The sequence below is a fragment of the Mastigoproctus giganteus genome, chromosome 2, assembly GCF_048544385.1.
Source record: "Mastigoproctus giganteus isolate SK-2022 chromosome 2, ASM4854438v1, whole genome shotgun sequence".
NCBI lineage: Eukaryota > Metazoa > Arthropoda > Arachnida > Uropygi > Thelyphonidae > Mastigoproctus > Mastigoproctus giganteus.
The window spans coordinates 230416984-230424744 of record NC_143576.1 but is presented as its reverse complement, the minus strand read 5'-3'; positions in this window follow the sequence as shown (position 1 = coordinate 230424744).

Below are 7761 nucleotides of genomic sequence, written 5' to 3'. Positions count from 1 at the left end.
AGGTATTTTCAAATATGTACTATAAAGTGACAACTGACTGTTTATGTTTATGCAAGGAATCATAAATGTACTCGAGTATGTATACTTATTTGTTTCCTGGTGCACATCCTCTGCAAAACATAACCCTTTTTAACCCATGTATTATTATAAACAAGAACGACACTGTGCTGATGTTTTATTAGGTACACCCCTGCTGTGCACAAAAATGGTTTGTCCCACAACGTTGCAAGTCACATGACCACAGTTATGGATATAAATGCAGAAGAAACACCTTTCTAGTATAGGTTAAGCGTACAAACTGTATCAAGAATGGTGCAACGAACTGAAAACATCCTCTCAACGGCACTCCGGTGGAAGAAAATCTCGCTTGTTGATTTTTTTTTTTTTTTTTTTTTTGGTAGTTCTTGGCGCATCGGCTTCTGTGGCCATCATGCACCCCCCAAGGTTTTTGCAGTACTTTGATCCAAGCCCGAGGCGGGATTCGAACCAGCGACCTTTGGGTTGCCAGGCAGGCACTTTACCCACCCGGCTAGCCTGGTCGACTCGCTTGTTGATGAGAGAGGTCAAAGGAGGATGGCTAGAATTGTGCAAGCAAACAGACGGGCCACAATGTTGCACATCACATCAAAATACAACCTTGGTGGGCATAACAAAATATCGCAAAGGACCACTAGTCGCACTTTGTCGCGAATGGGCTACAACTGCCGCCGGCCACATCGCGTACCTTTGTTATCAATGAAGAACAAGAGAGTGCGCCTCCTGTGGGCACAGCAACACAAACACTGGACTATCGAGGATTGGAAAACAGTTGCTTGGTCTGACGAGTCGAAGTTCCTGGTGCATCGTGTTGATGGAAGGCTGAGAATTTAGCGAAAACAACATGATTCCATGGACCCGTCATGTCTGGCAACTACTATGCAAGGTGGGAGGCAGCGTTGTGGTGTGGGGAATGTTTTCTTGGCACACGTTGGGTCCACTGATACTCATAGATTCACGTCTGAATGCCACATCGTACCTAGACATCGTTGCACCAAGTGCATCCGTTCATATTAACAGTTTATCCTCACTCAGATTGTGCTGGTGCTCAAAGCTCGAATCACTATGGAATGGTTCCATGAACATGACAATGACTTTTATTTGCTTGCAGTGGCCCGCTCAGTCCACGGATCTCATTCCTATTGAACATCTTTGGAATGGGCTGGAAAGGGCTGTTCGCTGCAGGCCAACATCTCAGTCGAATCTCAAGGAACTGCGTAACACACTCTTGCCTGCATGGTACTATATTCATGAACAACATTTTCAGCATCTTGTTCACTCCATGCCTAGACGAATTCACGCTGTTTTGAAGGATAAAGGAGGCTAAACACGCTACTAGATATGTACCTAATAAAGTGGCAGCACTGTGTAAATACTTATACATTTTTGATGATAATCTAATGACACAATTGGTTACTTTAGGTTTTAAGCCAATGTTAAACCTAAAGGTTATTCCTTCTTTCAGTTCCTGTTCACTAAAGCCATAGTCAACTAAATTCTTGTAATACAGATCCTGGAGCATTTCCTCTTTACTGATTTCTTTGGGTATATCGAAAATTAATGTAGTTGGGTTTGTCAGCTTTACCTTTCCTGCTTTAATACCTTTATCGTGAAATTGCTCCAGACTGGCTATTCTGTTTAAATCCTCCAATTTCTCTGTCTCTATCGGAACCCCTTTATTTTTAACAGTACGTAGGTTCCTAACTTTAACTTCCTTAAAGTTCTGTCTCAGGGGCTCCGCCACAACTTCCGTAACTTCCTGACTAGTACCATATGATGAGCCTTCCTCAGCTCGCAATATCAAAGTATTATTAATTTTACACTTCACAACCTTTGGTTTCACATTGTCTGTTCTAACCTGTCCTCTATAGCAAAGATTTCCCATGCCATGTCATACATGTGAACATGTGTATATGTAAAGGACGGCTCCTAGAACGTTTGTTCAACTCCGCCTCGTATCTCTGTGAAGAACAGAATCACTATAAATGGGCCAGATATGTGTGTGACGTCAGTTTGTGTGTATTATGCATGTGTTCTGTTGTTCTGTTCTGACCGCTTGGCTACCCAGAAGCATCAGTCACCTGGACAGATGATTCTGGGTACTCGTCCACACCACGGGAAGGTGGGCCAGTCCATGTAAAGCACGTACTGTCTCAAGAGAGACTCTGATCCATCTAATGTTGTCAGAAGGTAGGCCAGGATCCTCTGGGGGCCCATTCCAGAGGGGGAAAAAAACGATCACCCATGGTGCTGGATTTGGAACCGAAATTATTAAAATAAAACATTTATAAAAATAAAAATAAAAATAAAAATAAATAAATTAATAAAATAAAATAAAAAAAATTAGTAAACAGAAAAAAAAAAAAAAAAATATATATATATATATATATATATATGATAATATATAAATGCATAAAAGAAAGAAAGCACTTAATTTTGTCTGCAGGCCAAGGAAAAATTTCACTTCTTGAGGATTTGAGTTTATATATTATTAAAGGAGATCTAACCAGCTATGCATCAACAGGACCGTTGTGTTGCATTCTGTTGAGATCTGTCGGCACTGAACGCCTTTGAAGAAATACGCCTTGAGCGAAAGCCTGAAGAATCTGATATGACTCCGAGCTTTGAAGCAGAGACGACTCCTGTCCTGGTTGAAAATTATTAAGTGCTTAAAGAGGAAGTCTGAGATCGTCATACAGGGAGCAGTGAAACAAGATGTGATCCCAATTCTCTGGTGATCCACACAAACGGAGGTCTGTTTGTGATAAATTGAACCTAAGAAGACTCTGGTTCATCGATCCATGTCCTGTCAACAGGTAGGACGTGAATATGTCCATGCAGAACCACAATCGAACACGCTTATCAAGGAGAAATGAAACTTGTGCTATAAATTTTCTCCTTGTTGCACCAACGGGAGCTGTATCCCATCGAGACTGCCAGATGTTAACTAACTCGTTCCACAGTCTCCTTCTTTCTCTTTTAGCCTCATCTTGAAGGTTGATGGTTATTCCAAGAAATTCGGTCTTAGTCTGATTTTTCAGTCTGTATAAAAATCCTCTATAAGTAACTTGCAAGTCTAAAGGTAATGTTCCGGCTAGTACTTGCAGAGCTTGCGTCGAGACTGTCCTGCATGCCTTAACTAAACACCGCAAAATGGTTCTCTGCAATGAGGCGAGTTTTGCTTTGAAGTGTTTGAGCCGTGCCCTGTGAAACCATGCACCGGCAGCATACGTGATTAGAGGGAGGAAAACTGCATTGTAATAGATCCTTAAAGTTTTTCTGGAGAGCCCCCATTCAACACGGGACACCCTAACAATTGCACCAGTAAATCTACGTATTTTGTAGATGATAAGTTTGTCAAGTGAGGAATAAAATTGAGACTGGAATCAATTACCACTCCTAGAACCTTGTACTCTTTAACTATGGGGAGACGAATGTTGTTGATCTTGACCAACGGAGGGCGGAGATGTCCAACTTTGATCAAAGAATCATCATCTTTGTTTTTGACAAGCTGATTTTAAGCTTATTGGCCACAGTCCAATCATAGAGATCCCGGAGAACAAAATTTGCGGTAGTTTCAAGATCGGCCCTAGAGTTACCATTTACCAAGATGGTGAGATCGCCTGCATACGCCATTATTTTGACGTTATCGAAAGATCGGGAGAGCCACTGCTGCAGCACCATGTTCCATGTAAAAGGACCCAATATAGAGCCCTGTGGGCACCCTCTAGATACTGATCTTGATACTTGGCTATGTTTAGCCTTGACTATTATGGTTCTATTGGCAAAGTAATTACGGATTAAAAGGTAAAGGTGGTTGGAGCACCTAGCCGATCGCAGACGCTCCAGGACGCTCTCCCACCAAAGGGAGTCGAAGGCGCCCTCAAAGTCGATGAAAACGGCCAGGGTATATTTATGTACCGAGTTTTGAACTGAAGAGACAAAGTTCACAAGAGCATCCTCGCAGGAACGTCCGGGACAGAACCCATATTGACTCCTTGAAAGCAGATCCTGTTCTACCAGTAGGGTATTCAATCTAATGGCCATTAGTCGCTCTAGCAATTTACCCAAATTAGCCAGCAGAGCGATCGGCCTGTACGATCTAGCCGCTCCAGAAGGCTTATCCGGCTTTCTGATCAACTTAACTAGAGCGACTTTCCAAATTTCCGGAAAAGTTTCCTCCTGAAGGCATCTGTTGAATAAGTTTAGAAGAACAGAAGGTTTTAATTTCAAGACTCTGATAATAAAAATGTTTTCTACAAGATCTAGTCCTGGGCACTTCTGAACATTAACTTTATGTGAGACAGCCTGCAGTTCATCCAACGTAAAAGGTTCGGTGGTTGTTGAGGATACATAAAATTCATTGTCTGATCGGATTTTAGAATGAACAGCTAAGTCTGAAGTAGGATCATCCAAGGAGAAAAAGAGCATCTAAGATTGCATTTTCAGAATCATGCCAGTTCAGTGTTTCCACGGAGTCCGCCACAATTGAGCCAAATATGTTAGAACCAGAGGTTTTTCCTCTTACAATCTTGTATAGAAGACCCCAAGGGTTAACATTTCCAGAGGTGTGAACGAAATTCATCCACGTTTCCCGCTTTCGAGAGGCAATGGCCTTCACGCAGCTTTTCCTCAATGAAGAATACTGCTGGTAAAAACGATTAACGTCGGCTTGGGGCCAGTCTCTATGCCTTTGGTAGTACCTACGGGCTCGATGAACTTCCCTTCTTAACTGGGATAACTCCTGCGTCCACCATGAACACGTCTTCTGATTAACCCTCTTTTTCCTAGAAGACTTATATGACGCTTTTATTATAGCATTTTGAATATAGTTCACTTGATGAGAAATAGGTGAGGTTTCAAAAGAAGCAAGTTTCTGTTCGTCAAGGTCCAGAAGAATGGAAGAGTCAAAAGCATTCCAGTCAATATTTTTGATGGAAAATCTTATTAATTCTGGCTGTGAGAAAGTGTGTGAAGATGGAACGGCAGAATCAGGGGAAAGCATATAAAAGATGACTCTGTGGTCACTGGTGCACCAGTCCGTATACACAGTCCAGTCAGTAAGCCGCAAATCGAAGTGAGAGTTTGTCATCGTTATATCTATATCAGATTCTCCTGCATAACTTGAGAAAGTATGAGGGTGATTAGGCTTGTTGTGAATTAAAACACAATGATTAATTATGAACTCCTCCAAGAGAAGGCCACGTGCATCTGTAGAAGAGCTGTGCCAAAAGTTTGATTTTGCGTTGACGTCCGATGAGATCAATATATTGCTATTCGGTCCCAAAGTATTTATCACAGTCTCGAGGTAAGCAAGAGAGTGATTAAAGTCCTCCGATGGAGGGCAGTAGAGAGAAATTAAGTAAAAATTCATTACTGGGTGTGTGACAAGAACGCAGGCAATGTCAATACAATTTGTCTCGGCAGAAAGCCTAATCTCGTCAGCTACTGGCCGAGATCGCTGCCCGTTTATCTGCAAAATCCTCAGACGGCCTTTCTCCATCACAGACGAAACTGGCGTAGAACCGTTTAGAGAGGTAGTGTTGTTTACATTATGTAGAGAGTGAAGAGTCAAATTACTCATAAGCGGTCCTTATTCTAGCGGTTTCTAATGCTCTTTTATATTCAGGACATTCACTGTCCTTTACAGAATGGCTGTACTCCCGTTTACGTCGCTTGCAGTTTGCGCAGCAGACCGCTTTTTCCTTATGAGGGCACTCAGAGAAAACATGACCACTGCGGGCACAGTGACCGCACGATGGGGATTCGTGGGAACAAAACTGTGTAGTGTGCCCATATCCTAAGCAGAGGTAACACTTGGTTACAATTGTAAACCGACGGAATTTGTGAGAACTCCAAGATAAGAAAATCCTTTCTTGTGACAGAAGGCGTTTGTACATTCTTGGCGGGAAGCTTATTACCCAATTCAGAAAGTGACGACGATCTTGCACGAGTAGTAAATCTGAGAGCAATTTCCTGTTTACATTCCTCTAAGGAAAATCCATTGTCAGCCAAGTTTTTCACATGAAGATTTTCGATTATTTCTTCTTTAGTTAAATCTTTTGGAATGTCATAAAGAAGCAAAGATGGGTTTCCATTGCAAGGGCGACCGAGAGAGACGCCAGCCGAAGTAAGTGACTCAGAAGCAGATAAATTTTATAAGTCTGTCTGTCTTGGTAGCAGTTTCTGTAATAACTCCTTTATTTCGTATCATGCGTAGGGACTTAATTTTAACAGTCTTAAGATCAGACTTGAGGGTCTTAGTAACGAGATTTTTAACATCGCCACTTGTTTTGCACCCACTGGTGTCTGAAGCTCGAAGAATAATCACATTATCAGTTTTAACTTTCGGTTGTCCAGTCTTTTGTACCGAAATTCGAACAGTGTCTGCATATGATCTAGGAACAGGAGAAGCAGGTAGTAACCCAGAATGATTAGGTTCTGAACATGACAGGTCTGGCTCCGATAACCTCGGATCCCATCAGATCCTTTGATTTCTCTCGTCTGGTCGCATCTGAGTTCATCACAAAGGCCAGGCAGGTATTTATAATCCTATCAAGGAGATCTGTTCTGTTTTGTACCTCCTGATTAAGTGCCTTTAGTTTTTCGTTTTCAATGAGAAGTGACATTGTCACGGTTTCCAAATTATGCCACTTTTCTCTTAGGATGTTACCAGCTGTTTTAGTAATCTTGTTTCCCTCTTGGGAGAGAAACCCAGAAAAATCATTATGCAGTTTCGATGTGGTTCCCAGAATGACAGGTGCGTCCATTTTATTTGGCTTTGTTTGTAAGTTCAATTCACCTTCTTCCTGTATCCAACTTGTCATTCGTTGGCTCCCCCTTTGCGATATCACTATCCAACTCTGACTGTATATTTTTAGCCAGTGTTTTTTGCGTTGCCAGGTCCTGCAATGAGCCATCCAATTCAATCTGCTCAGAGGAAAGAGATTTCTGACGAAAAGTTTCATCTTGCGAAGACTCAGAATCATCCGATCCCTCGAGGGCAACATGTGGATTTAATAACCCAGAACTTTCAGCCGTAGATACTGACGAAAGAAACTCCTCAGTATTAGGAAGTTGTTTGTCATCCATGTGTTGGTTTAAGCGAGTTAAATAAAATACACGAACTAAATGCAGTTTAGTTATATCCGCTTCAGATGTCTTCCAGCTAAAGTTTGTCCCTTAAGGCACCCAAAAGGCCACAGATTCCTAAAATATCTCACAGCAAAGCAACTTATTGCCTGTGAGAATAATATAAGAAAAGTACAGTTGGGGTGGGGAGGGTTTAATCTCTAACTTTGTCGCCACGTAACGTTGTCCTTGACCTTGAAAGCACCGTATTGTCTTAAGCGACTATTGCTGCATTCCGCTGCTGAGTCAACTATAGAATGACTGTGTGGAGGTGGCGTTTTATATATATTTATTATATTTTTTGTTGTTTATATTATTACTATAGTATTTATTATTATTTATATTCTTAAAAATCCCCACTTTGCATCTGACTAGTTATCTCACAGAAGAATTCCGGTCCTGTGGGAGTTCCTATATTAGTGCACTCCTCCTTTGGAATTTTTTTCTTTGCTGTGTGTTCAGAAATGACCAAACACTATTTGCATTAAGTTAGATACACTTAGTTTATTATAATTACAAATAAAAGATCAAGCAATTCATTACACATTATTCTCTTCAAATATAGGTACATGGCATGGATGACGTTCCTGGTCA